This window comes from Anabrus simplex, chromosome 4, assembly GCF_040414725.1.
Source record: "Anabrus simplex isolate iqAnaSimp1 chromosome 4, ASM4041472v1, whole genome shotgun sequence".
Lineage (NCBI taxonomy): Eukaryota > Metazoa > Arthropoda > Insecta > Orthoptera > Tettigoniidae > Anabrus > Anabrus simplex.
This window is the reverse complement of record NC_090268.1, coordinates 203,215,476-203,233,957: the sequence shown is the minus strand read 5'-3', so window position 1 is coordinate 203,233,957 and position 18,482 is coordinate 203,215,476.

The following is an 18,482-nucleotide window of genomic DNA, read 5'->3' as shown; positions in this document are numbered from 1 at the left end:
TAGGATCAGTCGTGCTACAGTAGCACTTTCTGGTCTAGTGAGGAAAGCAATGGCAAACTACCTCACTCCTCATCTTACCTAGTACGCCTCATTTGGGCTCTGCCATTGGTTTTGTGGTTTTCCTATAACTGCATAGCATTTGGTGGTGCTATTTGAGGAACCAACCAGCCTCTGGGCTGATGACCTAACAGACAACTAAAATAATATGCCACTGATAAAAACTATTTACAAAACACTTTTCCCTTTGCCAAAAATGAAATCATCATAAATATTATTATACGTAACCCCAATGGGACGCTGAGTCGCGCAGTATACAGGAAACCCACTCACACAGACAGGTACCTACACGCCTCGTCTCATCATCACCCATCACAAAAGCAGGCTGTCCTAACATCACTAGTAAACAGGGCCATAGCGATATCTGACGCAGAGCACCTCGAGGAAGAAAAAGAACACCTCACGGAAACCCTTAGGAAAAATGGCTACTCGCTCAATAACATCCGGCGAGTCCTTAAAAAATCAGAAGAGAAGAAAGAAAAGACCGCCGCAGGAGAAAACAACGGGAAAGAAGAACTGACCCGCCAGAAAACAGCGATACTGCCATACATTAAAAACACTACAGACAGGATCGGCAAGATACTGGACAAATACAACATAAAAACTATCTATAAACCTCACCGTAAGCTAGCCCGTTATCTACCACCAGTAAAAGACACAATAGAATTACAGGCCCCTGGAGTGTATCACATTGAATGTAGCTGCGGAGCTTGTTATGTAGGTGAGACAAAACGTCTGATCTCCACCCGCCTAAAAGAACATATCCGTCACACCAAGAACCAAAACACAGATATTTCAGCAGTAGCCAAGCATTCCTACGAAACTAGGCACGGAATATCATTTGACAAGACCAAGATCCTAGCAGCTATCCCTTGGAATCTGGAAAGAAAAATCCGCGAGGCTATCGAAATCAAGAAACATCCGAATAACATTAATTTAGAAGAAGGATACAAAATCAGTAATTCTTGGATGCCCATCATTCATAGTTTAAGACATACAGACCACAACATAAACACACGGGCCGCAACCCCATTACATAACAGCGCGGGCAAGCCCCCGCTACCTGGCTGTGACATAAACTTTCCAGAAGCCTCGCGAGACAGCCAGGGCTTACGCCAGCCAGATAGGCTAGGATATAAAAGGCCAAGATCAAGGCCACTCTAGTAGTGTAACTCTGCCTGGGAGACTGATTACCTCGGATCGAGTAGGGGTATTTCAGTCGCCTTGACAATGAATACTGCAATGTATTCGAAACGTCGGCAAACTGTACGTGATATGCGTACAAGTACAACACGGTTCAACCCGGAAAATAAATTAAATAATTCTTCACACCGTGGAAGCTTCACTTCTAAGATATCATCATAAATATGTAGCTGACTCTGTGGATCCGTGGTAGAGTGTCGGCCTCCGGATCCCAAGATAGCGGATTCAAACCCGGCAGAGGTAGTCGGATTTTTGAAGGGCGGAAAAAAGTCCATTCGATACTCCATGTCGTACGATGTCGGCATGTAAAAGATCTCTGGTGATACATTTGGTATCTACCCGACAAAATTAATTAAATCTCAGCCATAGACGCGCAAGAGAGATTCGGTTTACTCTGTCTGCCATCTATTGGGCCTAGAGTAAAACGGAACGTCGATATTGACGAGCAGAGAGCGTCAAATCGAAATGTCTGCACACGGAAGCTGAGGCCATGCTATTATTATTATTATTATTATTATTATTATTATTATTATTATTATTATTATTATTATTATGTCTCCTGGTGATGGCCATCCCTCAACGCCTGCTAATTTTAGATGGCAATCAGCCACACGAAACAGCCTACACGGCTGCTAGGTAATATTGAACATGAGTCTCGCGTAGCGATGGCTGCCACTCAGAGAGTATTAGCAGGAGTACGGTGACTGATATTCCCGACCTGTTTGGTCCTTAATTTCATTCTGATGTGGGGCTCATAGAGCGTTGACTTTGGTGGTATTTTGGTATTGTGCTGGGAGTGAGATTGGGATTGAATGACCTGATTTGGGTATGTTCAGTAAGTTTTGGTTTAGTTTGGTAGTATTGGCCGTTTTAGACAAGGTCCGAACGTGGAACCTTGGTATCGGAGGTTGGGTGGTCTTAAATTGATGGGGCATGCAGTATTTAGGACGGCTTCCAGTCTCGCAGCTACTCAGTCCACCAAGCGGTACTGGCCTTGGGGTGTGGCTGGTTTTGGGATGTCTGGCGGACATGGCTTGTGCTAACTTGGTTTGTGGAGGGAGTGGTGAGCTAGCCTAGTGTTGCTAGTAGAACTGCTTGCAGTAGGGTTCAGTCTTGGTGAGCTTGCGGTAGGTAAGTGGTTGTGGGTTCGATGGTGTGAGTGGCTTGGTAAGTGCCGTGGCTAACTCGTGGAGGGGGTGATATATTCGTTGTGAGAACTTCTGCTTATATTGGGCTACTGTCGCCTTCCTTTTGTAAGGGCAAGCAGGTAAAGAGCCTGCATGGGTCCATGTTAATTTGCGCACTTTGCCTTTTCCATAGCTAATGTGCATTCACTATGTTGATGGTTATCACCGCATCTCTTGCATCTGATGGAACAGTGGCAATAAGCAGGTGAGCGGTTCAGCTTTAGGCAGTTAAAACATGGGATGGTAGGGTGTTTGTCCGGCATGACGTTGGGATATTTTAGGGAGTAGTTGGGGATTGGGGGTAGTTGTTTGCGTACTCTTCGTGACTGAGCGTTTAGTATCTCAGGTTCCATTTGGACATATACATTATTCATGAGGGTATTGACTAGAGTTGATTGATGTTCATTTGTGATTTCTCCTTTTTCAGAGTGTGAATATTTGGATTCTGTGGCATTTGGGACCTTAGTGAGGGTTGGGGGTGGGAGGCAGGTGAGTTTGTTGAGAGAATACTAGCCAGAGTGATTTTTGATCATTTTAGTGGGGGAGTTTCTGAGTTTGAGCACTTTTGGAAGGTCTGGGTTCGTTTTGGAGATGATAAGTTACTGAGAAGTGGATATTTATTTTTTGAGTGCTTGTGCGAACTTGAGAGTGTGAGTGTTGGTTTTTATTGGGAGCAACGATAAGTGCGTGGTTTAGTACTTCTATGAAGTTGATATGTATGCTACGATTTCTTCTTGAGTTCTGAGGGGTGGAGGGAAGGTGATGATGTGATCGACTTGATAGACAAGGCTCTGAGGTTGTTTAGATGTACCTTTAAGAAACAGCAGGTTTTCGTAGTCGTACAGGATTAGTGGGGAGCGGGGTGGGTTACTTGTTTCTCCAGTGAGTTCTTGGTTACTGAGAGTGGTGAGTTGAATGAGGTACTGTATATGGCAGGATTATGATGTATGGATTCGTTTGGAACAGTGTACAGTCAAACGCACTTGCGGACCGGTCCTGAGGGCTACAAATTGTTGCCCAGGTCGTGCCAGGCTAGTTTTTTACGTGAATGATGCCACAGGCAAGTCGCGAAACCGGGACACCAAGCTGTCTGGACAATTACTATGGGTGCCACGGCTAGTCGCTCTTGAAGGCTGGCATGCGGCAGTTGTTACAGGAGCTAGCTGCTGCTGCTAGAAGCGAAGCGTGTTTTTGGCGGGCGGTCGGTGAATCAGTAGACTGAGTTACAGACTCAGTTTGCCTGAGCTCGATCTCTCCGAGGTGCTCTCTTGCGCGGTTACGCTACGAATGCCTGCGTAGGTAACATTGTCTGAGCATTTATTCATACCTTATATCACTGCCTGCACGGTTGCTATAGATGCACTTCAGTCACACATTTTGTCACTTCACTTTACACAGTTTTGTGAATGACTCCCAGTTGTAAGACATATTTATGTCAATAAGACCACTAGCCCTCATACAATGAGGTTTAACTGCTGATCGTTTCGTAGAATTAGGGAGATGGTACTCGGAAGTTTTCGACGGTGAAGGTCTGGACTGTACAAGGAAGTGTACTACAGTTAGATGGACACCGTACATCGAAGGTGGGTATAGCGTGCGTCGCTTTGCCATGGCCAATCTGAAGATGGCTTCGGCAAATTACCTCCTAGTATCTCAGGTGATGATGGTGATAATGTTGCATGGCCTAGTATAGGGGTCTCTCTCTCTCTCTCTCTCTCTCTCTCTCTCTCTCTCTCTCTCTCTCTCTCTCTCTCAGTGCGTGAGTTTGTGTGTGTGTGATGATGAGACTTATCGAGTAACACCAAGCAGTCTGCTCAGGGCTTAACGTTACCATCCGACGGACGAATCACTCCATCTGAACACTGCGCAGAGGCTTGGAATTAAACTCTGGCTTTTCGAAGACAATCTAGTGATTATTCAATTTGTCGTCTCCTGTGGAATGGACATGCTAATCACTAGGGTTAAAATATCATATTGACCTTAATTAAAACACTTTCTGACACCATAAAATCTCACTCTAATTTTTTTTTTTTTTTTTTTTTTTTTTGTATTTGCTTTACGTCGCACCGACAAAGATATGTCTTATGGAGACGATGGGATATTAAAGGCCTAGGAATTGGAAGGAAGCGGCTGTGGCCTTAATTAAGGTACAGCCCCGGCATTTCTCTGGTGTGAAAATGGGAAACCACGGAAAACCATCTTCAGGGCTGCCGACAGTGGGGTTCGAACCCACTATCTCCCGATTACTGGATACTGGCCGCACTTAAGCGACTGCAGCTATCGAGATCGGTACTCTAATTTATTCAAAATAGATTCTAAAATATACCACTTATGCAATAACATTTTACAACGCACCTGCAAATATTCTCCTGTCAAAATTGATTTTTTTAAAAATCAGTTTGTCAGTCTCTGACTACTTTAGAATACACAAACGTCTACGTTTCACTATACAACACTTAACTTTCCTTCAGTCTTTAGAGTCTCTTAAAACTAGCTGATACTTATCTCGGATTTTGAAACTTCTTCCGTCTTGCTTCTCTCTTGATTCCTCGCTGTAGAGCTCCTCTGGAATCTTCCCTGATGAGTTCAAGACTCGAACACAGAACTCTTGCTAAGGTAACGCGGACTGAGGCTACAGTCTCCTTAAACACTCAGTGAGTTCTCTACGTACTGTCTTTGTGCTTTACCCTGTGGGGCACAGCTAATCTGTTCTACTGATTGACAGGCTCAACTGCTGCCTGATCTGACTAACTGCTTAAACTGCTATCTTCACTGACCATTTTCTACAGTGTGACGGCTCTCCAAGTGGCCTAGTGAGTGCTCCTTACAGAGTGACTATTCCTTCCCGAGTGACCACTCCTTTCCAGGTGACCGCTCCTTCCAGAGTGACCCCGAGTCTCCCTTGTCACTCCCTTTTATCATTTCTCTGAGTTTCTAGAACATGGCATCCCCTACTACAATGTTCTCTAACATCGCTGTCTTGTTACCTTCCTATTGGTTACTTCAAGTGTGGTCCCACCCGTCTCCTGTATGTACATGTGACTTGTAACCTTCCACTGAATCTTTCTAGAAGGAATTGTTGCACCACTACGTGCACTCTTAATTCACAGGGCACATTCTTGCGTAACCAAAAATATGCTTGTTTTCCACTGGTCCAACCAATTTGGGCCTCAAACCATGATTTTCTTGTGTGTTTACTACACTTCCTGACAAATATTCTGATTGCTCAAGATTGATTTACTCCCTGGCTCCCTGAATGTTCCAAGTTGAGAATAGCTTTATGAATGCTTTTAATTATAATTGTAATTCTCCATTTATTAACTTGCACTGGTATTTAATTTACACTTAAACACTCACTTCCACTGTTTTTTCTATATCTTCTTTTCTTATGTTATACTTGACCCACTCAGGATTATATGTTACACTTAAACTAGTAATGATTATTAGGGATTTCTGACTGGGAGGTCACGGATAGAACCCCGTTCGATGCGCTCGCTCCATAATTCCCTACGGTCGGACGTGTTGCGAATCGGCGCTCGCGACAGAATAATTGTATACCACTTCCTCTTCTACCCTACCACTCAACATTCTGGTAGTGACAATATTATCAGAGCACGAAGACTTGACGCCACTAGGCGGGCTAATATATCGGCTGACAACGTGTACCATTAGTTGGAACCTTGTAAGGTAACGGGGGCCGTGTGACCGCCTCCTTAGTAGTCTTATCAGCTAACTCGTTTCCCGCTACATCCTGCTCCATATCCCACTGCCACGACCGGTGAATCCAGATACCCGTGTGGCTTGAAAGTCACACAAATGTAATTCTAGAACGTGTCCGCCTCTGCGGTGTAGTGGTTAGTGTGATTGGTTGCCGTCCACCGGAGGCCGGGTTCAATTTCCCGCTCTGCCACGAAATTTGAAAAGTAGTACGAGGACTGGAAAGGGGTCCACTCAGCTTCGGGAAGTCAACTGAGAAGAAGGGATTGGATTTCCACCTCAGCCATCCTCGAAGTGGTTTTCCGTGGTTTCTCACTTCTTCGAATCTTCCCAACACCTCCCCCATCAACAAGGCCCTGCTCAGCATAGCAGGTGAGGCTCCCCTGGGCGAGGTACTGGTCCTCCTCGCCAGTTGTATCACCAACCCAAAAGTCTCGTACTACAGTACACTGCCCTTGAGGCGGTATAATTGGGATACATCGCTGAGTCCGAGGAAAAACAACCCTGGAGGATATAATTCTAAAATAAAATTTAAGAAAACGTCCAAAACTCGACCATCAGATAGGGAATTCATTGTAGCAGGGGCATTGCGAAAAACACGGACGTATCGATAGACTACAATGAACTCAAAGGGTCGATCCATACAAGGTAAAGCTGATCTTCATTGGACAGCTCTTGCTGCAGGTTTCAGGTAGGGAAAAGAAAAACCACAGTGAACGGACAGACCGCCTTTCCTTCTGTCCTCAACTCACCCTCTGATGCCGACTTACACAGAGGAGTCTGCATCGATGTGCAGTTCCAATATAATGTCAGGACGACATATTATTCCACGGAGGAACTTTTCTACGCCCTCTGACTAGACAATTGAAGGTACTTCAACATTGTGTAAATGCTATCCAAGTTTATCCGAACCGGCTGCACTACTCGTGGACAAGCAGCATACAGCCGGCTATTCTGGTTATAGAATACACAAGGATAGCTGGTATAAAGTGTTAGCGTATGATAACAGCTGTTGCTTGCGTCTCACGTGTAAAGGTGATACACCGGATCCCGCGAGCAGGTTGGCTGTATGACTAGTACGGTAAGCTCTCGTTGCAAGCTTCTCCGCTGTGGCGGACGCTATTCAGTTTATTAACAACAACTTTACGTGCTGATCTGTATGCTGCACTGCCGTAGTCTAATATCGATAAAATGTGGGCCCTATAAAAACATAGGAGCACCGAGAGCTCAACCTCGCACTGTGTGCTGCTATTAAACCTTAAAATATTTTCTTAGCGCCCTTAGATTTTAACAAACGAACGAGCAGGTTGAACGATAATTTACTATCGACAAGGAATCGAAGGGATCGGTTTGTGTCCACTACTGGAAGAGCGAACCTCCTCAGATAAAGCTTAGGGATGGAAAAGTACGCTTCCTGCAGAAATGGACAACAGCGCTCTTGTCCTTTGGAAAGTGGAAGCCGTGTTCTAATGCTCACAGTTCCACACTTCTAACAGCTTGTTGTAACTGTTGGTCTGCAACTTTGTTGCTGCTGAGCCCGCAGCAGTAACAATACAATTTGTGACAATCGCGAACAGAGTGACGCTCTGAACCGATCCCTCAGGGACTCTGTATTCCTGATCGTGGTATTGCAAAAACGATCTCCCTATTCAGACATGGAATAGATGGAGAGACAGGAAATTTGCAATAAATACTGATGAATTACCTCGGAATTTCCATTGATGCAGGGTTGAAAGGATTCCAGATCACCACATGGTGTCATAGGCCCTTTCTAAATCGAAGAAAACATCCACTAAACGCTGTTTTCGGAGAAATGCATCCCGGAAGAACTGTCCAGGCGTAAGAAGTGGTACGTGGTCGATCGGGCAGTTTAAAAACCGCACTGGTACTCGAAAAATAAAGTCCTCTTTTCTTCAAACACATCACACAAGTCGGCGATTCACCATCCTTTCAAATAGTTTACACAGACAGTTAGTAACACAAATAGGTCTGTAACTTGGAATTTTGTTATCAGGTTTGAGGACAGGAATTACTATTCCCATCGCCACTAAGACGAAAACTCGCCTTCCAACCACATTCGCTTGAGATACCTTAAAAAGATAACACAGGCTACTTTAGATGAGGTGTTTCAACATGCAGTTGTGGACATTTACAAACCGTCAAAGCGCTCCGAAGTTCCCATTCGGAAACAGGACACGTTAAAATCCTCTGAAGCGCGAGTAGCAAATCGTAAATGACTGCGTTCTACTCTACGATTCAGAGTAAGTAATTTGAGATGGTAATTTTTGCACTCAGACACATCCGCGACGAGACTTGCTAGATGATTTCGTCTTATAAAAATTAAGACATGGAATCTGAAAGAGAGAGCTTTATTAAGCACGTAAGGACATGTTTTGATGATGATGATGATGACGATGATGATGATGATGCTTCTTTTTTAAACGAGTCTAACATCTAGATTGTCGGCTTCTAATGGTACGAAATGACATGCTAATTAAAATTTTCAAATGTATCCACTAACTAGAATTTAAAACAAAACGACATGTTTTATCCTATTAAATGCATTTATTCAGATATTCGCCTCAGAAAATTATACAAGTTCTATTTACAAATTTATTCTAGGATTGTAATTTCGCAATAATATTGGAAAAAGACTCTTTCATTTTTCCTTTACAACTTGCATTACGTCACACCGAAACAGATAGGTCTTATGGCGACGATAGGATAGGAAAGGGCTAGGAGTGGTAAGGGAGCGGCTGTGGCATTAATTAAGGTACAGCCCCAGCGCTTGCCTGGTGTGAAAATGGGAAAGCACAGAAAACCATCTTCAGGGCTGCTGACAGTGGGGCTCGAACCCACTGTCTCTCAAATACAAGTTCCCAGCTGCGCGCCCGTAACCCAACGGCCAACTAGCTCGATATTTTTTTCTTATTCTTTCTTTTCGCAACTATTGGACAAGTAGACGGTTATTAATGATATTTACAGTACTGGTATATACTTCCTAGGATATTTTGTTTTTATTTTATATAATTTCTTAAATCTGAAGATGTCTACTTAATAATGCTTGTGTTTCAAATATTGATCCTTCATGTTTCGTTTATATCATAAATTGTGTGGGAGAGACTGAACGTAATTCACCTTCTCAATGTGTAGTTTAACATAAAAGAAATTGACATACTGTTAATATCTGTTCTTAAATCCGAATTTGGCCAACAGCTGCCATGTTAAGAAGATTGACGTCCATTTAAAATAAAATATATGATGATGATGCTTGTTGTTTTAAGGGGCCTAACCTCTAGGTCATCGGCCCCTGATGGTACGAAATGAGACGAAATGCAATGAAAAAAATAAAATCCAAAATCCTCCACAGACCAGAATTCAAAGCATGAGGACGAAAAATGAACGGATGGATATGAATTTAAAACAATCAGTGGAGGCGACCCGCAATGCCTCAGTCTCAGAGACTGACGGAAAACAATAGTAATACTGACCAAGGGACTGCTTCTATAGCTCAATACTGAATCGGTAATGCTTGCAAGCTAAAGGGGTCCAAAATATAGGTCATCACACTCTTATAATGGTACCCATCGCTTGGAAAGTAGAACCATGGTATTTGCCATGATGCGGTACTAATCAAAAGTATCGTAGACTCGCGGTATTCCACACATTATGGTACTACTGACAGGTTATGAAATTCGCACATGTAATACAGACCTATGGTGTTCCGCACATAGCGGCGCCATGGACAGGCAACGCAAACCTATGGTTTTCATCACATAAATGTACTAACCACAGGGACTCGTACTATCCCGTGGTGTTCTTTATATAGTGCGTACTAATCATAGAAAAGCCAGAACCCTGCTGTCGCTCATATAGTGCTACTAATCACAGGTACCGTAAAAGCCTGACCGCACGGTGCTCCTGATTGCTACTAATCAAAAACCTATTTGGTACATAACATAGTGGTACTACGTGCAAGTAATAGCGACCCATGGTGTTCCCCGCGTGGTGGTACAAAATCACAAGTAGTTTCATCGTTCTAATCCAATCATCCCTTGGTCGCCCCTTTTAGTCGCCTCTTACGACAGGCAGGGGATACCGCGGGTGTATTCTACATGTGCGTCCCCCACCCACAGGGGGTAGTGTGTTTGGTCCGCGAGAATTATTTTATTTCCCTCAAGTCCGCCGGCAAGCCGGTTAGGACCCCCCTATCCGCCACCTGGGACGCGCCACGTGGGAGTATCACCTCTCCCCCTGCTACGCCTGCGTAGCAGGTTCGTGGAAACAAAATGTAAGGCTGATATCTGGGAGCATTAAATCCGTGATATTGCTTCTCCACATCTTAGGAGACAAAACAGCTTAATCCGGGAATATTTAAAAAAAATTGTGTCGAACCCACAATTACCAATCAATGCTGGTATTTCAGATCGTATGATATTACATTACCGAATAGCTTCAGGAAACCCACCAATATCAGCAGGATTGATTCATTCAGCAAACAACTTCAAGCTACAACAGAAATGGAACGCACCTCCACGATGGCAACGAGTCACACAGCACAAGGCTCCCGGGATTCCAGCTACCCAGACAGTTATGGGCCCGATTAAACCGGATACACACTAAGAATGGATGCTATGCTGCCTCGGCATATAAATCGGGTTGGCATCCGTCAGCTGCCTGTGACTGTGGGAATGACAGTCAGACAATCTACCATATCGCCTTTGAGTGTCCTGTCACGTGTTACCCAGGAGAGAGACAAGATTTTATTGATGCGACACCTGATGTACTTGAATGGCTCAAGAACCTGGGTGTAATTTCTAAGGGCTGATGGAAAGTGTCCATCATTAACTTATTTTTCTTTATTTGTTCATTCCATTGTTTTGTGTTTTATGTAAGTCATACGCTAAGTAATAATTGTCAATTTGATTCTGCCTTCTGGTGATTTTTCTTCGCATGTCTTGATGTTGTCAGTTCGGCTTATGAACTACTTTCTGTTGTTGATGACGTCTGTTGTAAGTCCAACTTTCTCAGCATCCCATCTTCTTCTCTTCCACCCACCTCGTTGTAGCCTTCAATCCTACGATATACTTAAAGGTCTTCTTCTTCTTCAATCGGTTCTCGTCCATTCTCACCAGATGTCCACCTTCACTTCCGCATTGAGATATTGGTATTTTCCTATTACATTCCCTTAGTGGTCCTAGAATTGTTCTCAAGATTTTCCTTTCGTATTTTTTTGATTTCGTGAAGTTCCTCCCTTATTCAGTGTTAGTCACTCCGAGGCATACTATTATTTATTTATTTATTTATTTATTTATTTATTTATTTATTTATTTATTTATTTATTTATTTATTTATTTATTTATTTATTTTCGGGCTGAGCAGTGGTCGCTTGGTAGACGTTGGCCCTTCGGGGCTGTTGGGCCATGGTTTTTTTTTTTGTCTATATATCCAAGAAAAACGTTCACAGTCCTTCATCACTCAGCTATACGGTGCCAACATCAGTCGGTAGTTTTCATCAGGTAATCTGAGCAAGATCTTTCGAAATAAGCTGACACTGACTGGAAACGAATTCTTAAGTCTGGAATCAGTCACAGTAAAATGATGATGATGATGATGATGCTTGTTGTTTTAAGGGGCCTAACATCGAAGGTCATCGGCCCCAAATGGTACGAAATGAGACGAAATGGAATGACATATTAAAAGTCTAAAATTCTCCACTGACCAGAATGTAAAAACGTGAGAACGAAGAATGAATGGATGGACATGAATTTAAAACAATCAGTGGTTGCGACCCGCAATGTCTCACATTCACATAAACTGACGTGACAATATAGTATTACTGACCAAGGGACTACTGCTATAGCATAACACTGAATGGATTATGCGTGCAGTCAAAAGGGGGTCCTAAATCGAAGTTATGGGCCCCTCATAACGGTACTGATCGCTAGCAAAATAGAACCATGGTATTTGTTCTGTTGCGGTACTAAACAAAAGTAGCAGAGACTTGCCGCATTCCACACATTATTGTACTACTCAGAGCTTATGAAATTCGACATATAATACAGACCTATGTTTTTCTCACTTTGCGGCGCCATGTACAGGCAACGCAAACCTATGGTGTTCATCACGTAAGAGTACTAACCACAGAGACCTCTCCCTATCCCGTGGTGTTCCTCATATAGTGGGTACTAATCATAGGCAAGGCAGAACCATGGTAGCTATCATCCCATGGTCCTGCTCATATGGTGGTACTAATCACAGGTACTGCAAAAGCCGACCGCGTGGTGCTCCTGTGTGCTACTAATCACAAACCAATTTCGTACCTAATGTAGTAGTACTACGCACAAGTTAAAGCAACCCTTGGTGTTCGCCGCGTGGTGGTACTAATCACAAGTAGTTTCATGGTTCTAATACAATCAACCCTTGGTCGCCCCTTTTAGTCGGCTCTCACGACAGGCAGGGGATACCGTGGGTGTATTATTCGTCTGCCTCCCCCACCCACAGGGGGTGTGTGTTTGGTCCGCGAGAGGTATTTTATTTCCCTCAAGTCCGCCGGCAAGCCGGTGAGGACCCCCCTATCCGCCACCTGGGACGCGCCACGTGGGAGTATCACCTCTCCCCCTGCTACGCCTGCGTAGCAGGTTCGTGGCACAGTAAAATAATTGTTACACTAGATGAATGGTGAAAGGGATAGCAAGGCTAGTTCCACAGCGTGCGTTACAATATATTTGTTGCTTTTGTTTCATCTGGTAGTCTGGCATGTATTATTCAACAGCTAAATGAAATGTGTGTGTGTGTGCATTGTGACTGATAAAATCGTGGACTTGTAGGCTCGATAATCCTCAAAACACAAAATATGAGCAGACTTTGTATGGAAGAATGAGAGTCAAATTTTGAATACCTCGCCCTCCTTTCTTACTCTTTAATATGCATCCGTCCACACTTCGTCACCTTGGATACGTAGCAGGATTTAATTTAAACTTGCCCTAAAATCATAGTTGTGTGAAATAACTAAGTTATTCAAAAGTCTCGGTCGAGCTTCTGCTCTGGGATTGATTAATTTTCAGCCGATCCCCCTTTGTGTCAGGAAATGGATCATTGCGACATATACTTAAAGCTGAAGTGGGGAGCCGAGGAAAAACTATTAGCTGGTTGGTGAAGTATGTTAACCCACTTCTCACTCAAGTGTCCTCTACCTAGAGAAATGCGTTTAGGGCTGTCACCCAGGTGGCAGAATCCCCACCAATTCTTTACCTGGCCATTTCGTAAATATTTTCAAAAAAGATATAAATTTATCGAACATTCCCCTTGATAAATTATTTCAATCCCTTATTCCTCTTCCTGTAACTGAATATTTGCCCCAGTTTGTCCTCTTGAATTCCAAATTTATCTTTTTACTTTTAAAGTCTGCGCTCAAGTTTATTCATCTACTAATGTCATTCCACGCCATCTCTCCATTGACAGCTCGGAACATACCGCTTAGTCGAGCAGCTCGTCTCCTTACTCCCAAGACTTCCCAGCCCAAAGTAAACAACATTATCGTAACACTAGTCCCTTCTGCAAAATCTCCAAGAACAAATCGTGCTGCTTTCCTTTGGATCTCTTCCAGTTCACGTATCAATTAATCCTGATGAGGGTCCCATAAAGGCGTTTGGCCTCCGGAGATGCCTGGTGCGGGCCGTCTTCTTGTAGACGGCCTATTAGGCGATCTGCATGTCTGTGAAGATGAGAGTCCTACCTAGGATAATTTCTAATGCTGAATACGCCACACACACCCAGCCCCCGAGCCATTGGGATTAACCAGTTAAGGTTAAAATCCCCGACCCGGCCGGGAATCGAACCCGGGACCCTCTGAACCGAAGGCCAGTATGCTGACCATTCAGCCAGAGGGTCCCATACAATGGAACCATATTCCGACTGGGGTCACCAGAGACTTACACACCCTTTCATTTACGTCCTTGCAACCCCTAAATACTCTCATAACCATGTGAAGAGGTCTATAACGTTTCTTTACAGCTTTTTTAATTTAATTATGCTATTGGGGTAAATTCATATATTAACAGCTAGGTACATACTTACAGTTATCCCCTATTATGTACTATCACACTATCAACTCAGTAAATAACACTGAGAGTACTTTTCTACTCGGTAAAATTTACAACCTGATTGTTCATTCCGTTTACCATCATACCATTGTCCGATGTCCATCTCGAAACATTGTCGATATCTTTTTGTAGTAGTATATACTACTCTACACAATATAACAGCACCCGCAAAAATTGTTATCTGTGACTCCAGTTCTTGACTTACAGCCCACTTATATACATAAGAAAACCTAGTCCCCACGAACCTACTACGCTGGCGTAGCAGGGGGAGAGGTGATACTCCTACGTGGAGCGTCCCAGGTGGCGGATAGGAGGGTCCTAACCGGTTTTCAGGCGGACTTGAGCGAAATAAAATAGCTCTCGCGAACCAAACACACATCCCCCTGTGGGTGGGGGACGCAGATGAAGAATACACGCACGGTATCCCCTGCCTGTAGTAAGAGGCGACTAAAAAGGGGCGACCAAGTCATGATCGAATTAGAACCATGAGACTACTTGTAATTAGTGCCACCACGCGGGGAACACCATGAGTCGCCTTTACTTGCCCGTAGTACCACTATGTTAGGTACACAATAGGTTTGTGATTAGTAGCAACAGAGTGTGAATCAGGGTGGGATTTACAGAACCTGGGATTATTACCACTATATGACGGACACCATGAGTCTGCCTTGCCTATGATTAGTACCCACTATGTGAGAAACACCATAGGTTTGCGTTGCCTGTAAATGGCACCGCAATGTGAGATACGTCTGTGTTAGATGTGCGTATTACATTACCTGTGAGTAGTACCATAATGTGTGGAATACCGCGAGTCTACGCTACTTTTGATTAGAACCGCAACATGACAAATACGTTGGTTCTACTTTCCTATCGATAAGTATCATTATAAAGGGCCGATGACCTGGATTTTGGACCCCTTTAGACTACAAGCATCATCGATTAAGGATTGTGCTTTTGAAGTAGTCCCTTGGTCAGTAATACTATTGGGAATGTGGGGCATTACGGGTCGGATCCACTGACTGTCTTATATTCATATCCATCCACCCATTCTTCGTCCTCACGTTTTGAATTCTGGTCAGTGGATGATTTTGGACTTTTAAATTGTCATTACATTTCGTCTCATTTCGTACCGTTAGGGGCCGATGACCTAGGTGTCAGGCTCCTTTAAACAACAAGGATCATAATCATCATCATCATCACCATCATCATGAAAAAATAGACCAATAATTCTATGGGTTCTCTTTTCTAGTAATTTAGCCATCCATTCAATCACTCTATTGCCAAATGTAATAGACCTCATTTTTATCAGTAGTCTTCCTTAATCCTCCGCATCAAAATCATTGGATAGGCAAACAGCGACACAGTCCACTTGACCTCATGAATCTAAAATATTTGCTATACCTTACTGGAATCCTACAAGTTGATCCTCATTGGAATAACTTTTCCTAAACACGAACTGGCTACTTTCATCGAGCGAAAGCGAGATCCCTGCATTAGTAAGGAATTTTCTCGGAGTGCTTGACAGATATTAGCATAATATTGAATAAGACGGAAATTTCAACTGTAAACATATTATTATACTAATTTTTATACTAAATTTCGTTGGACCTAGCGGTAATTATTGTACACACATTTTTTATTGTTGGTAGGGAAATCTTGTGAGCTTAAATGTATATGACAAACTAATAGCTAGCCGTGGGCTCTCCCCGCAGTGTCACTCGTCGTTCATGTTACAAAGTTTCGAGGTAATTGAATAATACGCATGAGTTCATATGGTAATAGGATGTAATATTATATCAACAAACACTTGGATATATATCACAAATATCGTTACATTTGTTTATCGGAATTTCGGTAATTTTTTGAACTTATTGCGAATTACTGATATCGATTAATAATCTTATACAGTTTTTCTAACTGTGAAATAATTAATGGGTGACTTGAGATAAAGAACATTACGTGTCACACTATTGAGAGTGTAAATGTATTGATTTCTCGGAGTTCCAACGCTGGAGCAAGCTACATGAGAGAAACACGGAGTTCCCAAATTAATCCCTGCAATGATTTCCCCTAATGATGGAAATGAGGTAGAAAATTGAGGGCAGACTTTCGAATTGCTCAAATGTACGGCTGTGGTAGAGATGTTGTCAAGATGAAGTAATGGTAGGATTGCTTCGAAAGTTGCTTACATGTGCTCACTATTTAATTTTGGAGGTAATCATTATTTCGATACTCATTTATGGAATTGCCGTTAATTTTCCACAGAATAAATCGCTAGATAGTAACGTAGATATTCTTTGCTATTTTAAGTTCAAAGCTATTCGTTTTTTGAGTCTACCCGTTAACAGTTTTGGTGTAGAAAATGTCGTCAACACGTAAAACCTTCTACCAATATGTCACATATTATGACGACATAACTACATCTACGACCCGTCCAGGTGCTTCATGATCCTTGGTGCGAATGTTGGTACTGATCAGTGGAGGCGTATGGATTCGTATAATGAGCAAACAGACTTACTTGTGATATATATATAAGTACACCGGGTAAGTGATTCGTTTGTACAAACGGGAGAAGTGCTGACCTCAAAATAATTGGTAAAATACTAGGAATAAGGATAGGTGGAAATATATTGTGCGTAAATCAGAGTTGTTTCAGATGGCCATTTGGGATTTCTAGGTACTGGATGTTGTAACAATGTCAGGAATCGAACCTGGGCCCGATGATCGTGAAGCTACTTTCCTACGGATAAACATACAATTTTACGTGTGTAATTTATGCTAATTGACTTGCACAAAATATCACCTCAGAGATGAATGCAGATAGCCATCAGGCCGCAGCCACATTTACCACACATTTCAACTCCTCGTTAAGTGGAGTAACACCATGTCATTCAGCAATTCTCTAATGCTAACACTTTGGAAGTAGTATAATATTTACCTATAACGGACTAAGAGAAACATATTACCGTATTTCACCACGTCGAAGCACAACTTGGTCATTGAATTAACTTGCAAACAAAGTTACAGCCAAGTTAGAAACGATCGAAACTGATAAACTACTATGGAAATCCTGCAGAGTGTTTCTGAACACGTACTGCTCGAGTGCCATTCAGTTTCATAATTATCGTCTTGCAGTGGATAAACTCGTCTTCACGAAATGTTCAGTTAAACGTTTACTTGGTTGATCTTAGAATTATTTAAACATTATCATTTTAATTCTTCTTCTTCTTCTTCTTCTTCTATTTGGTATTTACCAACTACCTGTCGTCGGCACTTTGTATGGATTTGTGATCATGATGATGATGATGATGATGATTGTTTTAAAGGGGCTTAACATCAAGGTCATCGGTTCATAATGGTACAAGATTAGACGAAATCAGAAATTTACAAATTAAAATCGACCACTGACTAGGATTTAAAGAGTGATGAAGAAAAGGAATAGAAACTTATAATCAGTGGATTTAATTCTCAATGCTTTACTTTCCTATAAAGTTATTTAAAATTAAATTAAAATGTAATGAAATTGAATAAGGCATTGGCTTTAAATCGAAATCGTTTATGTTATTCAACTTAAAATGTCAAACCATATCAAAATTCATAAAATGATAGTCAGGAAACATAGTGAAATGAATAAAACTAAATTTGCAATAAAAGAAACTTTAAAAAATTAAAAATTCGTTTTTATACACAAAAAGGCAGGTCATTATCCCTTATAAAACGAATGTCGAGGACTGCTGACTGCTCGTCATCTCGTAACATGGTCGTGAAACAAAACCAATCAGTGGATCCAATTCGTAATGCCTTAATTATTGGGATGATATTGTCTAATGCGTTCCTAAATCCAGGTCACCGGCCCCTCACATCGTAATAATCACTGGTAAAGCAGAACCATGTTATTCCCCCTATAGTGGTACTAATCACAGGCAACGTAGATTCATGGTGTTTCTCGCATGGTGGTACTAATCAGAGGTAATGTAGAACCATGGTATGTCACACACAATGGCACCACTCACATATGACAAAAGCCATGGTATTTCGCACATGAGGGTACGACTCACAAGCACCCATGGTGTCACTCACACAGTGACACTAATCACGGGCGCCAGGCAAACCCGTAGATTTTCTCACGTAGTGCTACCAATCACAGGCCACGTTGACCCATGTGTTTATCATAAAATGGTACTACTCACAGGCTACGCAGACCCATTCTGAA